This window comes from Cupressus sempervirens, chromosome 2 (assembly GCF_028749045.1).
Source record: "Cupressus sempervirens isolate cs-2001-9-10 chromosome 2, ASM2874904v1, whole genome shotgun sequence".
NCBI classification, from domain to species: Eukaryota; Viridiplantae; Streptophyta; class Pinopsida; order Cupressales; family Cupressaceae; genus Cupressus; species Cupressus sempervirens.
Window position 1 is genome coordinate 78,914,194 of NC_143119.1, and position 20,396 is coordinate 78,934,589.

Below are 20,396 nucleotides of genomic sequence, written 5' to 3' on the forward strand. Positions count from 1 at the left end.
AAAAGAGAGACAAATTCAAATGACACAATATTGGATATGGTCAGATAATTGTACAGGACAATTCAAGAATACTAGAATGTTCTATTGGTCGAGTAGGACACATAGTCAAACTAACATCCAACATGTGTGGAGATTTTTTGAGGCTAAACATGGTAAAGGAGAACATGATGGTACTGGTGCATGCATGAAGAGAGCCCTTAGTAGAGAGCAATTAAAATTTGAGGAAAAAATCTAAATTCAAAAATGCACATGAGATTGTTGAATGGTGTAACGAATATTTAGACATAGGATCAAGTTAGAACTCTACAATCAAATGTTTCTTCTACCTAGTTGAAGAAAATAATATCCCTTCAAGATATGATTGTGATACAATTAGTGGGCCAGCTAAATGACATTCATTTAGGAGTTCAGATTCTAACACTCGGACTATATGGACTAGGGAGCTTGCTTATTTTTGTCAATTTTGTCTTGCAGGTGAATGGGAAGAATGTGAAAATATAGAATGGGTTGAAGATTGGCAACAAAGATCATTAGCACCTACTAACACACATTTTGAAGATGATATAGTAAATGAAGGCTAGAATGTTACTTTTGCATCAGAAGACTATGATCATATTTCAGACCTCATAGAACTTGGTATGCACAATTTAATTAGAAATTTTTGTGATCTCATGCTTCAATTTATATAATTTTCGTATGTACACTCATGTGATTAAAGTGTTTCTATACTTTATCTTATCTTATAGGACATGTTTATGTTGTTATTGCACCTAGTGATAATGATGAACAAACTGAGTATTGGCTAGCTAGATATGTGGAACCTAAGAAAAAATTGACATGTCATCAAGTAGACAATGATGGTTTTGAGTATCCAATTAGGTCTGTCATTGTAGCTGGCACCTGGCTACGTAGATACCTAACAAGAAGAAATAGTTTGCCAGCATTTGAAGACTACCAAATAGAAAAGAAGATTTTACATTATTCTCATTTGGTTGTGGCAAAAAATATCAAATTAGAATGATACAAAGGGAGACCCACCAATAAGGTATTATGGACAATTTTAATGGACGAGCACGAGACAATCATAGATGCATTGCAAAAGAGAGAAGATGTAGATGGTACAGTGGGATGACTACATTTAAATCAAACACATGTAAGTTTTTTCATTATTGTATTATATATATATATATATATATATAATTTAATTACATGTATGTTTGTGTTGTCAATACCAATTTAGAGAACTTATATACCTCTTATTCAGGTCTTAATTAAAATTTATGGAAATTTAAATGTTAAAGTGGATCGAACATCAACATCTTGTGCAATTTCACATAGTAAGTACATAAAAATTACACATGCATATTTACATAGTTCAAATACCTTGAACATTAATTTATGTGTTTATTAACATGTGTGTTTTTGTTTTACATTTTTATTTTATAGGACCTCATTTGAAGAGATGTGTTGAACCAATTTTATGTTTTGAGTTCACTGAACTATAAATATTTCATTGACATTGTCTTACATATATTGTGAAATATGTTGTACAAACTAATTCAAAAATGAGAGTTTACTTATATTTGAAAGTTAAAGGTATGCACTTGATAAATTATAAATTAATTGTCAATTTAAGTAATGACCTCTTATTTTGTTCCATTACTTTTACATTCAATCATGTTTAAATTAATATTTTTTTGAAGTTTCAAATTACTATTGATTGTAATATTAAAAAAAAAGTCACTTGCACATGATAATTTAAAGATCATTACTCATTGTATTCATCGTATTGATTATATCTTACATTACCAAACAACACATTAAGATCACTTATGATACATTGTTAGGTACATTATCCATACATGTGTGTCTTAAGGGGACATGGGAGTCCTAATAGGTCGTAATAATTTCTATACATTTTAATAAGTCTTAATATGTTTACTAGCACATAATAGGTATTATTAGGTGATAATGAGTCTTACATTACCAAACAACAAATTAAGATCACTTATGATACATTGTTAAGTACATTATCCATACATGTGTGTCTGAAGGGGACATAGGAGTTCTAATAGGTCATTATGTCTGTTATAGGTTATGATAGGTATTCATATGTTTGCTACCACATAATAGGTCTTATTAGGTGATAATGAGTCTTACATTACCAAACAACACATTAAGATTACTTATGATACATTGTTAGGTATGTTATCAATACATTTTTTCATTTTTTAACCTAGTAGGTCAATTTTATTTGTATGAATCTCAATGCATAAATTTGATGTGATATTTATCCAATAATGCTCTATAGATAGTTAAAATTATTGTTCATCTTGCATATATACTTAAAAAATGTGTCATATGTTCATGAATAAAATATGTTAGAATAAAGAAAATGATTTGAATATACTTAAAACATGGTGAAACATAATAATATATACTACATACACAAGCATGATAAGAAGTTGTAAAAAAATAGTACATGGTCTAACATACATCATAACATGATCTATGAAGTGAAAAAATACATGGTCTAACATATAGTTTTAACTATCCTAACACAAAGTGTATACATCATAAATAATATACATCATAAAAACACAATCTATAGGTGCTAAAAAGACCTAATCTATCTGATCAAATGTCCTCTTCACTCCATGCGAAGAGGACTCAGATAGATCATCATGTGTAATATGAGCCATCTCATCATGTCGGACATCCTGTGAGGTAGATGGATCACCCTGTGTAACATGAGGCACGTCTCATCATGTACATGCTTAATTGAAATGGATCTCAAAATCTAGCTTGCAAATAAATTAAATATTCACTACATAATAAAATAAATACCACATGATATGGGTGTCCCTCAGTAATGGGAGGAGGCGCACTATCAAAACTACCAAATGCAGCAGTGGTGAGGTCTTGTAATTTACAATACATACATTTTTTTTATTTGATTTTAGAGCATAATGAACTATACATTGTGTACATAAATCATAATTCTGACCTCAAATGATGATGTAGATACCTCCATCTAGCTAGTCCTGTGCTCTTAGCAACACTTGTGGTGACGTAGTCCTAAAATTATGGATACATAAACGTTTAGTCAAAATTAAATATACATGAATAATTACAAAGTACATAATTTGTACAATACATTTTTTATACACTATAAATTTAACATGTATATATAATATATATATCATACTTGAGTGGTAGCCAATGTCAGAAATGTGTCTATAGGTATGCTAGCATGATAATCATAAGATGGAGTCAAAAATAGACTATACCGATGCTTGTATAGATGAGTATGATATGGGTCTTGTTCGTAAAATTAAAACACATAAAATATTTATACATGTGAGTCAAAATTGTTCAAATTATAAGTTAATAATAATTTACATACATAAAAATAATACAAATTATTTGTCTTCAATCAAAAGTTCAAACTGCATGTATTTGAGGCTGTGCCTCAGTGGTAACTGGAGTAGGACTTGTACTAACACCAATCTGTGTAGATACAGACAATCCCTACAAAATTAGATAAAAAGAACATATGAGCACATGTTATTAAATTCAAATTTTAATGTATATTTTAATAGTGTAATTCAAAGTGCATACCGTATAAGGGATGCCAATGTTTGTAGGTCTCAAAAAAAGACTATACTGCCTCCTAGGAGGAACAATATCATCCATCATCTGTTATTTCAAAAGTACAAATTAATATGGTTAATACAATTACACATGTGTGCAAAAAGTAAATAATTATGTGTACTTTATATTTATTTTAAAATTAAAATTTTACCTTCTACTCTTGACTCTCTCTAGGCTCTCCCTATTGCATGAGGTCAACAAATGATGACATGTCTATCTCGTCACTACCATCACCATGGGCAGTGTATACATCATCATCAAAATTTGCACCCTCATCATAATGGCCATCATGTGCTACACTAGGATCACTCTCAGGGCTTGTGCATATGCCTCCATAGCTAGTACAAACATGTCCAAGTGGAGGAGCATGTAGCGCCTGCATCCATTGTTGTGCTAAATTTCTTGAAAGGGCACTCAAATGGGTAAAAGTAGATGAAACTACTTGATGATTGTGTGGAGCAGGAACAACAGGTGCAAGAAGAGGTACAAGGGGCTCAGCTTGCCTGTGACTTAGCTTTGCCCCAGGCCTATCCTGAGGCATCCCTCTACCAACCCCTTGAAATGCTTTCATATCAAAATAGCTGGGTTTCAAACCCAACTCAAACTCAGCCCATAAATTCCTAAGGAAGTACATGGGCACCTCTTGGTTGGCGTGTGGTGGATGGTCAAATACCATCCACCACTGCTCCCAAAAATGTGCTGCTATACATGGATGTGTACACCACCTAATGGAAATGCGAGGCTTCTTATGACTAATTGCTTCACCCATCTTAGGGCTTATAAAATAATGTTGAAAATTCCCTTTACCTATATGTAGCTTATAAACCTCTCTGTATGATAAGCCATCAGAGTAGAAGGCACACATGCTTTCCCTCCACAATCTAAATGAATCAATGTCTAAATAAAAATGATGGATGGAGTCAATCACACCTTACATGCTATCTGCAAGACATAGTAGGTGAGGGGGGAGGGGAGGGGTGCCTCTCATGTCCAATAGACTCTATATCACACATGAGGTCGTTAAGGTTATGCCTCATGGTCTCATGCAACTCATCTATGGTGGGTGGTGGAGGTGTCAGTGGAGGTGGAGGTGGAGGTGGAGGGGGTGCAGATGGGGGTATGGGAGGGGGAGGGGGTAGTGGCGGGTCCATCAAATATAGTCTACATATATGTTTAAACAACATAAAACATAAAACATGACAAAATTACTATTTAATAAAATTGAAATCTAAAATTTATCTTGACTAGATCTATATAAATGTGCATATCTTTATTAAAATCATAACAATTAAATAAGTAAAGTTAAACACTTAAGTCAAATTAAACATTAAATACCAAATTTTTAAGTCTAATCATAAAATAATAGTATGAACTTATTTTGTCACACTGGGGGATTGTATGAACTCATTACGGATTATATGTTCATCTCAGAATGAAAAAAAGTTAAGATTATGACAAGGTTATGGTTTACAATTTTGTTATGTTAACAGTTTTAATGATGGCTAAGCTTAAGATTATTATAATGATTATGGTCCTATAATGTTAGGGAACTTACCTAGGATTATGGTTTTAGTTAGAATTATATTTAGGTTTCATATATTTATTATGGTCCTATTATTTATAGGATATATAATAGATGATGTTAGGATGAGAGTTAAGGTTACAATTAGAATGAAATCTTAGAGATAGAATTATGATTTGATTTAAACATATTTATGATTGTAGTTTGAATCTTAAATATTATCGGCTTTTTAATGCAAACTATAAGTGTAGATCATGTTAGGTAATGAACTAATACATGTGAACCCTATCCCTAACCATATAATAATGATAATTCTAATCATAATCCATAATTCATTACCTTATGAAGCTTTGGCTATCCATTTTATTGCCAAAGTAATCCCTTGAACTACTCCTGGTAGCATGATTCTTCATATTTCCTTTTCCATGTGACAACAAAATGTTCCTAATAGATTTATATATAAGACCAAACTGATTTAAATAAAATGAGTAGGAAGAAGAGAAACTTACACCCAATATGAGGAGAGATTCTTTTAACATACTTGAATTCTAGCAACCAAAGTGAGATAATTAGAGTTCCAGTTGTTGAGTTTTCCAAAGATTTTCTTGTTGATATAAAGACACATTTCATTTATATGTTAAGGTTTACTATAAATGGTGTCATGTTCGAATAAAATTGAGGAAAAAGAGTCTTTTGAAGTTTAGTTAGTTTCAAATGAGGTCAAGCAACCTAATTTCCATCCTATTCCCGAAGTTTCCTACAAAAATGACCCAGCTGGAGCTCTCTCCCAAATTCCCCCAAAAGTTGTAATGGTCCAAGATGTAAGAAAATGTTACAACTATAAGATAGGTGCTCTAGGAGACATGGAAATAAGACAAGCCTATGAGAAACTGTGTGTAGATGGAGCCTTGAAAGAAGAATTTAAAATCATTGAAAGAAAGGGTTTGACTCGAGTTTTAAGCTTTCCTACTGCATCTGAGCAGAATTCATGGTGGAAATTTGTAGTTAGAAGATATTCCCATCAAATTGACCAAAGAAATTATACATAGAGTAACAGGGTATCCAACCCTAGATTGGTACAAAACCCTAAGAAGTGAATCAAAAGAGGTTATTGAAAAGAATACTGGTGCCCAGTGGAATAAAAGAGGAATGACAATTCACACCATACAGGATCCTCTAGTTGAGTTTTCTGTTAGAGTCATTGCCCATAAATTCTATCAATCTAGTAGACTCAATAGTGTACCATGTATTGCAATAGATGTAGGCTAGAAATTGGTGAAAAAGGATCATACTTATGATCTTGCTAAACTGCAACTACAATAGATCAATGAAAACCTAGCTACCATAAGAAGAACAAAGGGCACTCAATACAAATTTGGAGCAATCCTAGTTTGCATATTCTTTTATGTTCAGAATGAATTTCCTTCTTTTGGAAAAGTGGCATGGAGGAATGACAGAACCATCATTGCCCAAATCAATGAATATATAGAGAAAATGGGAGAAAATTTTGATACCTTGATGACAACCTATTTTGAGGATTTCAAGAAATCCATGAAGCAAAGATCAAGGATACCAGATTCCTTAGTAGAAAAACATACTAATGATATATGTTTCTTAGTTGACATTGATTTTACTTATATTCAAGTAGTGATACCAAGGATAAGATGGCTAAGGCCATTTGGATATGAAATTAATATTGATGAGGCATCTGCAGTAATAACTGCATTATTGGCAGAAGAAACAGATAAAAGTGCTCCACATTTTGGCACTTATGATGTGATAAGATCAAAGATAAAAATGGAATTAAAAACTGCTTCCACATTAAAGAAGAAAGAAAAATAATTAAAGAAGATTAAGAAGAAATTTGGTAAATAAATTGAGGCTGAGGTAGAAGAAGAAGAAGATGATAGTGATGATGAAGATGAGCAAGAACAAGGGCCAATGGAATTAACTCAAGGTCTTGGAGAAGACAAGGAAGAAGAAGCCAAGGAAGCACCAATTGAAGCTGAGCCAAAGAAGAGAAAGGAAACAAAACAACCTCCAGCTAAGCTTAAATCAAAGAAAGCTGCCACACCATCACCTCAAAAGCCAACAACATGAGCTACCATAAGGGCCTCCACTCAAAAGGCCAAAGAGGAAGTTACAAAGAAGAAACAAATCAAGGAAACATAGGAAGAGCCAAGGAAAAGAAGAAGATATGTGGCTCAACCTGACACTAATGAAGAAGACCAATCTGAAAAGGTAAGCCACTCTTCAGTTGAAGCCTTATGTAAAAAGATTGGAAATGGTGACTTAAATAATTTAAATAAAGTAGATTTCAATAAATTTACTAAAGAAGAATAGAATAAGATAGAAGAAATAGTTTATGGAATGATGGCACAGTTCAAGTATACTTCACTTGAATTAGATGGACAATTTCCAAAATAACTGTCAAAAATTGTAGAAGACAAATGGCATTTTTTTTTTGAAAATGGAAAAGGAGATGAGGGAATCAACCCTAGCAAGTGTATTGCCTAATTTGACTAAGGAACAAGTGAAGAATGTAGTCAAAAGGCACAATAATATATTTACACCTAAATATAGGGAATTCTTCATACTCCAAAATAGGATGGAAGAAATTGTTCAAAGAACAATGAAATCATGGAAGAACATGTACAAAAAGATTAAAGATTTTCTTGAAGAAGAATACAAGGAAGAAGCTACTGTACCAATAGAGGAGAGGATAAAAAGGAAAGAAGATGAAGAAAAGAAAAGAGAAGAAGAGAAGAAGGAAGAAGAAAAGAAAGATGGAGAGGAGGAAAAGACACAAAAATAGGATATAATGGGAATAGCTGAGCAAGAGCAGCAACTAGATCAGAGTGTGCAAGACACACAATTTCCACCCCCTAGAACTATAGACACTGTAACTATTACTAATGTTCCTAATACTTCTGGTCAGAATATCAATCCATTAACTGCAGAAGATCTCAAAAGAATTCTTGACCAATCTACACAACAAGCAATATTATGTGCAGATCCAGTATTGGTCAGTATAGATGAATTGCAAAAACTAGTAGAACGTAAAGTCAAAGATAAGGTGAATCCACAAGAACCACCTTCTATCATCTCTATAACTACTAGTAGTCAATTTCAAATGCCAACAAGCATAGTTGATGTTGCAAGATAGAAGCCAAGTGCAGCTATAGAAAAAGGAACAGAACAAATAGGATAGACTGTTACATCTGATCCTACAGCACAAACACAAGGTGCACTTCCCAAGATTACAATAATTGATCATGGTAAATAGAAGGAGGAGGAAACAGTGAAAACCCCTAAAGAACAGGAGGCAATACAAACATTAATTGATTTGCCTACCTCGGGAACTCCTTCACACCAGCCATTGCGAATATCTATACCAACATCTAGTACTACCAGAGTTGCAAGGGTACTTCACTATGGAGACCCTGAATTATATGAGGAGATATTCATACTGAGCTATGACTCAAAATCAATAACCATTGATCAAATCAATGAGGTGCAAGAAGCACTGAATAGGAGAAAAAGATAGGAAATACTCAGGAAGGAGTATAAACAAAAGCAAACACTATATGAAATTAAGGACATCTTTATGGATGCCTTTAGTTTGCAATCACCAGATGAGTCAAAGCATATCATAGAGAAATTAATAGATATTGTTGACCAGGTGACAAATGAAGACCTAGAAACAACTGCAAAACTTATGGAATGGTCAGAAAGAAGATTTTAGGGGAAAGTGAATGAGAAAATATCAAGTCAAATTGTACTTTCACAAGTTGAATTGGAAAAGCTTATTGATAAAGTGAAAAATGTACTTGAAAACATATTCTCATTGTACAAAAGGCTGTGTGATTGTTCATACTTCACACAAGAAACAAGCCAAAAGATATTGAGCCTAGAAAGAAATTCAAACATTTCAAGCATGCAACTACCAAATGATCCAGCTCAAAGTGAGAAGCATTTTGCTCAATCGCATCACACTCACAAAGAAATAGTTATATTAACAGTAGATGAGGCTAATATCAAGGCCAAATTAATACATCTCCAGTCCTTCATTACCCCAAATTTAGAGATACTCCATAAAGAGAAAGTATATGTTGAAAATGTTCTCAAGAAAGATCTAAATCTTTCTACATCAGATGGACTTATTCATCTTGCTGCCGAGACTGCCATCCAGCATAAGTCATTGGAAATTGCTTTGAACAATTGGGATGCAGCTCTCAGGATGATTATAGAGGTAAACAACACATTTTTGGCTAACTATGGTCTTAACCCTTAAACATTCTTTGACATAAGTGTCAAAAAGGGGGAGAAAACAGACATAATAGGGGGAGATACAGATATTATGAGATGAATTAATGGGGGAGAAAAGATACAAAGGAGGAGCATGATATACAGATAAGGCACAATCAACTCAGGGGGAGTTACAAAATTTTTGAGGTATATATTATAAGATTGTGAGTTACAAATTTTGATCAAGTTTTCTTTAAACTCTGTATATACCAATCAGATTAGCAAATGTACTTATAAGGTCAGTTAAATATTTTTGTCACTCATGTCAAAGGGGGAGATTGTTAACCTCATAATGGTTTTTGACACTTGAGTGCCAATAACACTTACCTACTCTATATTGGAGCGGAGTGATCTTCATGTGCTGAATAGTTTTCAAATGTCGAGTGAAGATCAGATACCGAGAGAAGATCAAATTTCGAGTGTTAACAAGTGCTGGGCAACATAAGGTGTCGAGTGATACAATTTTGTTTAGATGCCGAGCTATCTAGGGAACAACATGTGCCGAGTATCAGCAATGCTTCAGGAGCCGAGTAACTCAGAATATCAGCATAAGAGTTTGTAATTGCACAAACTATGATGCAAATAGTTTTTTCAGCCAACATAAAGAAAATCTCGAAGGATTTAATGATGAGATCGAATCTTTTATTTTTCCTATGCAATCTTCATGCAGCCAATAAGAAAAATGATGAAGGCATGCAACCAATAGAAGAAGTGCAAATAATAAGTGGAAAATGAAGATTGAATATGGATTGTAGATCCATACCTAACCCTAAATCCTTAAATGTCTTTATAAGGAAGACAAATTTTCATTGTAAATGTATGAGTGGATATACAAGAGTGCACAAGGAAATCTATTTTTAGAAGCAAGAGTTATTAGATCACAAAAGGATCAAGATCAAAGAAAGCAGAAAAGGTGCCTGCATTCAACAATCAAGGATTGTAATCTATCAGGTTCATTGTATCTAATACTTTCTAGTAATTATATTAGAATGAAAATCCTATGGTGATAGGTTAGCTTAACAGCTATTTCGTAGATCCTTCAAATAGGTGATTAAATCCTTTAACAGGGTGACACTTCATGTTAAGTGTTTGTAAAGCCTCTAATCAGGTCACTATTAATACAGTGTAAAGCCTTTAACAGGGTAGACCATCAGAAGTGGTTGAACAATATTGTTGCAGTAATTTTTTCCAGTATCATCGCCACCCTAGTTTTACTTTCTTATTCTTGGCGGGTTTTTGGGTTACCAAATTCTAGTGTTATGAGTTGTTGATGCATGTGTTTAGTTTCATGTTTACTTGATGTATTTAGATGCATGAAATTTACTTTCAGTTAAAAGTTTTATTGGCTAAAGTGTGATACTTATGATTCACCACACCCCCGCCCCCCCCCTTCTCATAAGTACTCTTTCCATATTTGAATATTCCAACACTATCATCGTCTTCTAACCAAAAAATTGATAATAAAATTAGGAAAAAGATCTTACTTTATATCACTAGGGGGTGGGTATTTCTTTTTATAGAATAAGGCAATATTTTGATATGTGGCCTTCCATTCTACAAAGGCAATAAACATTTAGGCTACCCATATAGGAAAATAGGAAACAAATAGGGGAGTATCGAGTCTCCAAAAAAAACTTTTAGGCACTTCCAACCCAAGATAAATAGAAACTAGTCCACCCTAACATAATTATCTAGTTAGGGATTGGGGTGTTAGAGTGCTTCAATACCCTCCTAATTAGATATTACATGATGAATACTCAATTAGAATATAAAGGTTTAGGCATCCCGTGGAAATACAATTTATTCACTTCTTTAGATATATTCTTAGGCATCCAAGGGTGTAGTCCAGGCTCCTACTCGCATTGATGTGGACACCTCCACCTCTTAATTGTGAGGGAGGGTTACTTAATTAGATGCCTGATTCATTCAAGTATCTTCTAATTCTTTTATGATGTATCATTTTGAGACCTTGTTATCAATGTTTAATTAGTTTTAGGATTAGGGTTCAATTTGGTTTGTATTGTTTGATTAGGTTTACATGCTTAGGTTTCAATTAGGACAAGAGTTAATAAATTGAATTAAGTTTTAAAGTGTTAAATTTGGTTTTAGATATAGAATTATAGTTAGATCTTTTAGATTAAAAACCAACATTAATTCAAAAAAGTTAGGTTTGAATATATTATTGAGTTCTAATTTAGGGTGATTTGGTTTAGTCTTAAGGTCAACGTTTAACTTGGTTCAATCTTAGGGTAACAATTCAATTTGGTTAATGGTTGGGGAAAGGATTTAAGGTTAAATTCAAGGTTTCTACTATTAGGTTGGGATATATAATTAGGTTTATGATCATGGTTTAATTCAATTTCGTTTATAAGTATAATATTAATTAGTTAAGGGCCAGGGTTACCTTTCAATCTAGTTTGATATATTCAATTTGGTTTAGGGTTAACCCAGGGGTTAGTTTATTTTAGTGTTAAATATTAAGATATAATGCTTTGATATCACTCATTTTTTGATATTTTGATTATATCACCCCTATACATGTTGATAACTTATATGCGATGAATCTTACAAATATTATTTGATCTCATTACATGTGTCATGGTAATTTTTTTTTGTTTATGTACATGAGATGCTCCTATATATGGTGTTTTTATTTTCTTATAATATATAGTGTTAAATATATATAAATTTACCTAAGTACCATTCTTGATTATCTATTATGGACATGTCATAAATGACATATTTCTATATGATTCTTTTGATATGATATGCATAGATTATATATATATATATATAATGAAAATGTTAAATCCTTCCTATGCAATAAATGATGTAATTAGATATGTACAAATGTTTTTAGATTCACATGTACATGACATGTAGATGTAGATATGATGCTCCTCTAGGATAATTTAGTTTAAATCATAAATAAGGTTACAATTTTAGGGTTTGACATTTATAAAATTAGTACTCAAGGTAAGATAAGAAAGTTATTTAATTATTTATATATTACCTGGTGTAGGTTTTAGCAAATTAAGATTAAGGTTAAGATGATAGTAAGGGTTATGATTATATTTAAATTCAATACAAATTGACATTATAGTTAATCCTAAATGACGCCTAGCCAAGGGATCCAAAGAACTAATCAAAAGTTTTACTAAGAAAGCAATAACATACATACAATAATTTACATTTATAAAAAACATAAGAGATTGCATTACTTAATGAGCACATTTACATTTCATTTTTAAATAATTATAAGTACTAAAAGTAAAATAAATAACACATCCACATGAAATAATATTAACTACTTCAGTTCAATCCATTTAAATAATTTATATACATTTGTTCCAAATGCCACTTGGCAAATTAATTCAGAATACACAATCATCCACTATACATGTCACATAGTATGAAAAGTTGAAAGAATATACATTTATAATATAGTTTACATCATTGACTTTCGATCCATGAAACAAAGTACAATACAATTTAAGTAAAATCATTTTAAATACTAGAGAAGTTTTTTGTTTGGATCCCTTGGCGAGTTGTTATGTGATTAAGTACTTAGTTATATATGTTTAGGATTTCATTGTACATAACTATATGGTTAGGTCGAGATTATAGTTTAAACAATGAATTTAGGTTGAGGTTATTATGCCAAGAGGCATTCTATACAATCACAGCACAAATACCCAGCACGAGAATATGCCAAAAAAGATTCTCTGTCAATAAAAAAGAATTGGAAATGGTTACAAACTTCCAAATTAAATATTAAAAAAGAATTCCTAAAATAATAGCTGGTCGAAATAATAGGAAGCCAAATGTAGTCCGAAATAATATGCCCAAAATAATAGGGCTTGAAAAAGTAGGGCTCAAAAAAGGAGGATCTGAAAAAATAGGGACCAAAAAATAGGGCCCAAAAAAATAGGGCTCGAAAAAATAGGGGCGAAATAATTTCAATATGATTTTTTTTGTTAAATATAATTTTAAATGCACATTCATGCTTTTTTTTTGTGGGGAGTGGAGGAATTTGAAACAAATTCATGGAATGTAAAGAGACGTCTATTGGGGGATATGAGGAGCCTCTTAGAAGTTATAAAACCAAGGCTCCTCATTTTATTTTCATTTTATGTTTTTGTAGGAAGGAAAAGGTGGAGGTTATTGGAGGATTAGATTGGAATTTTTGAATAGGAGTATATTGAAGTTTTGGAGTACATTTTTGCAGGTGAGATTTCTATTTTTTATTTCCATTTTCATTTAGATTTAGATGTAGATGTAAATTGAAATTCAAAATTAGTTATAATATTTTACTTTGATTTAGATTTCAATTTTAATTAATTTTATTTAGATTTAAAATTTTGTTCATGACTATTTAGGCTTGCATTTAATAGTATAGCCTCTTGCATGTTTGATTTAGATTTAGATTTGTATTCAAAATATATTTGATTTATATATTTTATATTACTTTTAATTTACATATTTTAAAAGTGCATGTTTCAAATTAGTTTTATATTTGCATGTTTCATATTAGTTTTAGATTTACATATTTCAAAATAGTTTTGGTTTGCATGTTTTAGATTTGAATGTTTCACAATAGTTTTACATTTGCATGTTTCTAAGTATTTATATTTCTAGGTTTCAAAGCATAATTTTATCATTAATCTGAATGAGAATTCCACCATATCAATACAATTTATATTTTATTAAATTTAATGATTTATTCAAAGTAGATAAATCATATATTTAGTATATATTTTATCATTATTGAATTATAAAATAAAATAAAATTCTCAAAATAATAGATAGCCAAAATAATATTAAGCCAAATGGATGCTGAAATAATAGGACCTAAAAAAATAAGGCCAAAAAAATAGAACCCAAGAAAATAGGGTTGAAATAGCTTAATTAAAATTTTAAATATAAAACATTTTCTTTTTGTTAAATATATTTTTGCATGCACATTCATGCTTATTTTTTGTGAGGAGTGGGGGAATTTGAAACAAATTCATGGAATGTCAAATGACATCTATTGGGGGATATGAGGGTTCTCTCATAAATTATAAAACATATGCTCCTCATTTTATTTTTATTTTGTGTTTTTGCAAGGAGGAAGAGATGGAGATTATTGGAGCAATTAGAGTTTTTGAACAGGAGTAGATTAAAGTTCTATATAGTTTAGACTTGTATGTTTGATTTAGATTTAGGATTCAAAACCTATTTGATTTAGATATTTGATAATGCATTTCTTTTGCAGATTTTTAATGTGCATGTTTCAATTTAGTTTTACATTTTCATGTTATACATTAGTTTTACATTTGAATATTTCAAAATACTTTTGGTTTCCATGTTTTAGATTTGTATGTTTCATAATAGTTTTATATTTGCATGTTTCAAAATATTTATATTTTTAATGTTTCATAATTAAATTTAATCGTTGATGTGGACAATGTGGTCACCTTATCAATAAAATTTGTATTTTATTAAAGTTAGTAATTATTTTAAAATAAATGAATCGTATATTTAGTTTATATTTTGTCATTATTTAATTAGATTATATATAGATTTTAATTAATATTTATGTTTGTAATGTTTGAAAAGTGGAAGACAATGCCACCATATTTCAAACATTACAATCTAACTATTTCGTTTGAAATAGTTTTGATTTTTATGTATTTTTTTTGAATATTATTCATTTCAAAGAATTTATGTTAACTATTAATACTTTTTCATTATGATTATTTCCATATGTTGATTTTTGTTTATAAGTTTGCAAGTTACTATTTGAGTTATGGATACCTCAAATAGAGAATCCAACATTATTGGATACTAGAGCCTAACTACTTCAATGATCTGAAATGATTTCTTTGAGATTGAGTTTGTCATGCCCAAACTACGAGGCAAAACACACAATTATTTTTTTTACTTTTTTAAAAATAATTAATATTTAATAATTAGAATGCTCTAAGTTGATGAGTTTGCAACCAAAGTGAAAGAAGAGGTTCTTTACATTGTTAAACTAATACTCTCGTTATTAAGTTGCTATCGACAAAGGTTATGTTATTATATTAACTTAATCAATATGCAAAAATTAATTTAAAGAACAATGTAAATGAATTCAGGTTTAGATTAATAAAAAAAAATCTAATCAAATAAAACCTACATTTAAACTTACTTTAAAAAAAACCCAATTAACCTTTAAAATAAAACTAATTAATATTCAAAAAACTAATTAACATGAAGATTAAAACCAACTAAATTTACATTTACAAAATTAAACAAAACTATATTATAATAACAACTAACTAAATCTAAATTTGATCTATCCGTATACAAAATAAGTGAATAATCTTTAAATAAAACTTAACTTTAATACATACAAATTTTATCCTAAACTAACATAACTTTAAAAACTTAATTAAAATTAAAGCTAACTAACTAAAACATGCTAATAAACTAATACCACTAATATATATATATTTAAACAAATGACTTTACACAAATAACATAAGTTATGACTAACTTAAAAATTTAAGAAACTAAACTAACTTAATTTTAACAAAACTTAATTTAAATCCTTTTAATAATTAAAATAAACTAACTTTAATTTAAATATTATTTACAATACTAAACTAAACTATATTTTAAAATACTAACTAAATTAAATCTAAAACTAATTTAAACAATATATATTAAAAAAAAACTAAACTAATTTATTTTAGACAACCTACTGACCAATAATGATAATAGCTTCCTTAATACATAAAGCTTTGCTAAATACTAAAACATCTAATGTTTTGTCAAATTAACTTTAATAAGTTTTGATATATGACGCATCTTACAACATAAGGCTAATATTAATTAATAAATATATTTAATTAAAACACAAACAATCATTCTATATTATTCTACATCATTTCATCCTCTTTATACTTACTCCATAATTAAAATAATATAGGACAATACTCATATAATTCTTAAGTTAAACTAAATAATAGAACAATCAGCTTAGCTAATTAATTTTCAAATAAAAAGCTAACACAAAATAATTTCTAATACTAACCTATAGTAATTACCACTTTATTGAAACTAACACTAGCTTACAACTAAATTAATTTAAGAACTTTATTTAAAACATACAAACTTAATTTAACACTAACATAAATCCTAAAACTTAAAATAACTTAAATTATCTTTAAACCAACATAAATTTAATACTAAACTAAATTACATTAAAATTTACTAACATTGTGAATTTTAAAACTAATCCTAAAATAAAACTTTAAATAATATAACAAACTTAAAATTAAAAACTTTCCTTTAAAAAAAAAAAAAAAAAACAACAAACTAAACTTAAATTTTAATACTATCCTAACTACCCCTACATCCCCTAATGCCTACTTCCTCTCCCACACAAACTAGTGCCAACTAACCTATGACTACTAAGTAGCCCATGTGGGCCCTCTTCCCAACGTCTGCTCAAGGAAAACAAGGAGGGTGGTACGCTTTGGAAAGGGTTTAAATAAAAAACAAAGACTTCAAAAAAAAATAAACTACATACAAATTGCCCACCCTTTTAAAGTAACTTCCTGTCACAATATCCAATGCTGCCAAAATAATGAGAGTTACAGGGTGATGTCATCCTTCAAAAGTAATTTGCTTTTAAAGTCAAAGTTGTCTGTGTGATGAGGTTTAAATGCAAAGGTTTTGCGGTTGGATTAAATATTATTATTATTTGATAGGATAAGATATAGGAACATAGATATTTATATTTCTATTATTTAATTAATATTCTTGTTTCTTTTTCTTTTATAATTGGAATTTTTCTATAAAGCTAAAAGGAATAATTAGAGAAACTTTCAAGATTCTCTGTTGAAGAGAAATAAGTAATCTTCTTCCATACAAATTCTAGAGACATTTACTCTAGGAATATTTTTTTGTGTGTCATATTTTTGTAAGTGTAAATTTTGAAGTTGATTTATTAACCAAGAGGGGATTTTTTCTTTTTTTTAAAGGTAAATCTATTAGGACTTGCTACAAACTAAATGTACTTAGAATATGAATTATCCATTTTAATTCAATAATGCAAGAATTGTTTGATTCAAATAATCATGCAACTGAATCTACATCCATGATCATAATTTTCATTTTCAACATAAAAGAAAACTTGAAATTTTACCAAATTGAACATCATCAATTCCATCCTATTTTTTATGTGCATCCCTCCAATTTAAAATTTATGATTAAATCACAAGATAAACAATTTTACTCAAACACCAATTTTATTGGCAAACCTGATTCAAGGGCTCAGCCGAGAAAGAATCAGGAAGAAAACTCGGCTTCATTGCCAAGCTAACAAAGTTTGAAATACCAAATTTACATAGGATATCAATCCCAAATTTTAACAATATAATTGAATTTTCTTTATGTCCCTCATCAAGGGATTCATATCAAATTTTGCAACACGTTTCTACGAACCGAGGAGGGAACAAAAGCTGATCAGGTGAAAAAAAAACATGACCAAGAACAAATCCAACATGCATATTCACACAAGGTTATCACTATATGATTCACAATGAATCAACACTAGGGAAAGGTGGATTCTTCCAACCAGGAGAAGTCAAGCACAACACCAAACAGAAGCCCAATCGGGGCTATAAACCAAGAACTTCCGTTCTTCCATTTCAACATACCATAATCATACAAGGTTTGTGCTGACAAGTAGGGGCCCATAACACCCTACCCTTTCTCCCTCTTCTCATCCTGAGAAGAGACTCTACACTGGTTGGAGTCTGACTAAATAGACCTTTCTCAAAATTGGTCACTTCTGCCCTATCCAAGGGTGAGTAATACCAAAATACCCATGCAAAAAAATCTCAAAATTTCAAACATAAACATGAAAGAAGTCATCCAAAATAACATGATTTTCAAATCTTCCCAACATACCCACAAACATACAAACATTCAAACGAAAACAAAGTAGCATAAGCATGAAATAAGAATGAAATCTAAACAAGGGAGATGAAAATTCCTACCTTCACAAAGAGTTAATGGCAATGAACAAGTTTGAGTAGAGCTTCCCTTTCCTTTCTCCAATCTTCAAGAACTCCTCTCTAAATGTAGAGATTGGGTAACAACCTCAACTAGTCCAAGAAAGGCCTCTAAATAAGCCTCAAATTCAACCACCAAAAAGGATCAATAACTTCTCCCACCCACTAAAAATTCTAGAAACTCCTAACTCAACCCACACTATGGTTAAACACTAGAAGGAGGTGAGGTAAGGCAACTCATGGTAACCACTTGCAATTTTCGCACAAGGGTAAAATGAGACTTTTTGAGTGATCTCCAAAGTCAACAAAAGGGGCTTAGGGGTCGAAAAAGACCCCCAACCCATACCCATACCCCTTGGGTATAATTATTTCATATTTTGAAGCCTTAGGAATAGGTTTAGAGCCAAACAAAGGCTAGGAAATAATTAGGACCAACTAACAACTCTAACAAAGAAGATTAAGCACTAATCTAGATTAGGGATGACTAACCTTGATTAAGAACCAATTAGCAAACTGACACTAACTTAAACCAACTTGGGTCCAAAAGTTACACAACTAACCCTAATCAACACACTAAAGAACATAAACAATTTACGAGTGTCAAGCAACACTAAAAGAACATAGTTACGAACATTAACATTCACTGAACATAGCAATAAAATACATACATCTCACAGTACAATACTTGAATTACGAGAAACAAGGTTTTCAAAATTAACACATAGAGATCAGTTCTGTTCCTCTGTCAGTTTCCTTGGCTAAAAATATCTGCACACTCATTGCACACATCAGTAGTCCCGAAAATCACATGTACATATATACATATTAGTAATTCTCATAAATTGAAACATACATCAATCAGGGTTTCTTGCATCCTACTTATATCCTTACCATTTAAAAACTCTTAAATCAAATATCAATCCTACATTTACTGATTTCATCAACATACATATACCCAACACCTTAAATGACGAACATCAAATATCTAGAAGTAACATCACATAGCATGAAATAATTAATATGTTCAAGTATTTGCTAATGTCTCGACATCTCGAGTCATGAGTAACAAAAAGATAAAGTAACAACTAAGGCTATGAAGGGTTGGGGTGAGGCCTCATAGAGTTTGACAAATGCCTACAAATAATTAAAGAGGCGCATACAACTATAATTAAAGTTGTAGAGAAGCAATATTTCCAATTGACTATGTTGACGAAATGGAAGATGCATAAAAAATTTTGTGTGACACATCTACAAAAGTGGATGGGTTTCCCTCAATGATGAAAGAAGTATTTCACAATCATTGTTCAAATAAAGGTCACAAAAGAATCCTAATCATTGAACAATGTGGCATGTATTTACACCATCACAAATATATTTTTTATATATAGTTCATTCTTGTCTCCGGTTTCAAATTTTTACTTCTAATTAGTTGTATTGGGAATTTTATTTCCCTATTGTTCAATGTAATTTTCATGAAGAAGAGAAGAAGACAAAATAAATTTATTGTTGTATGAAAAATTTCTTCAATGGATGTGGCTACTAAATATATTAATTAAGAAAGAAAATCATAAGTCTAAATAGATTCCTTAATGAGAGGGAGATTTATTGATTAAAATTCTTAATCATTACAATAAAAATTGCATTAGCATTATTAAAAATTCAACAATATATAATGTTCTCACATCATCATGGACAAATAATTTACTTAAAATTGACTCTTATATATTCTTTCACACTTTTAACATCATCTAAATTTTTGTGTTGGGGCTTATAACTTCTCTTTCATGAATTAACTTTTCCACTATTCAAGTCATTTATATAACATATATCCCAAATTTGACCATAGTTTTACTCCAAATACT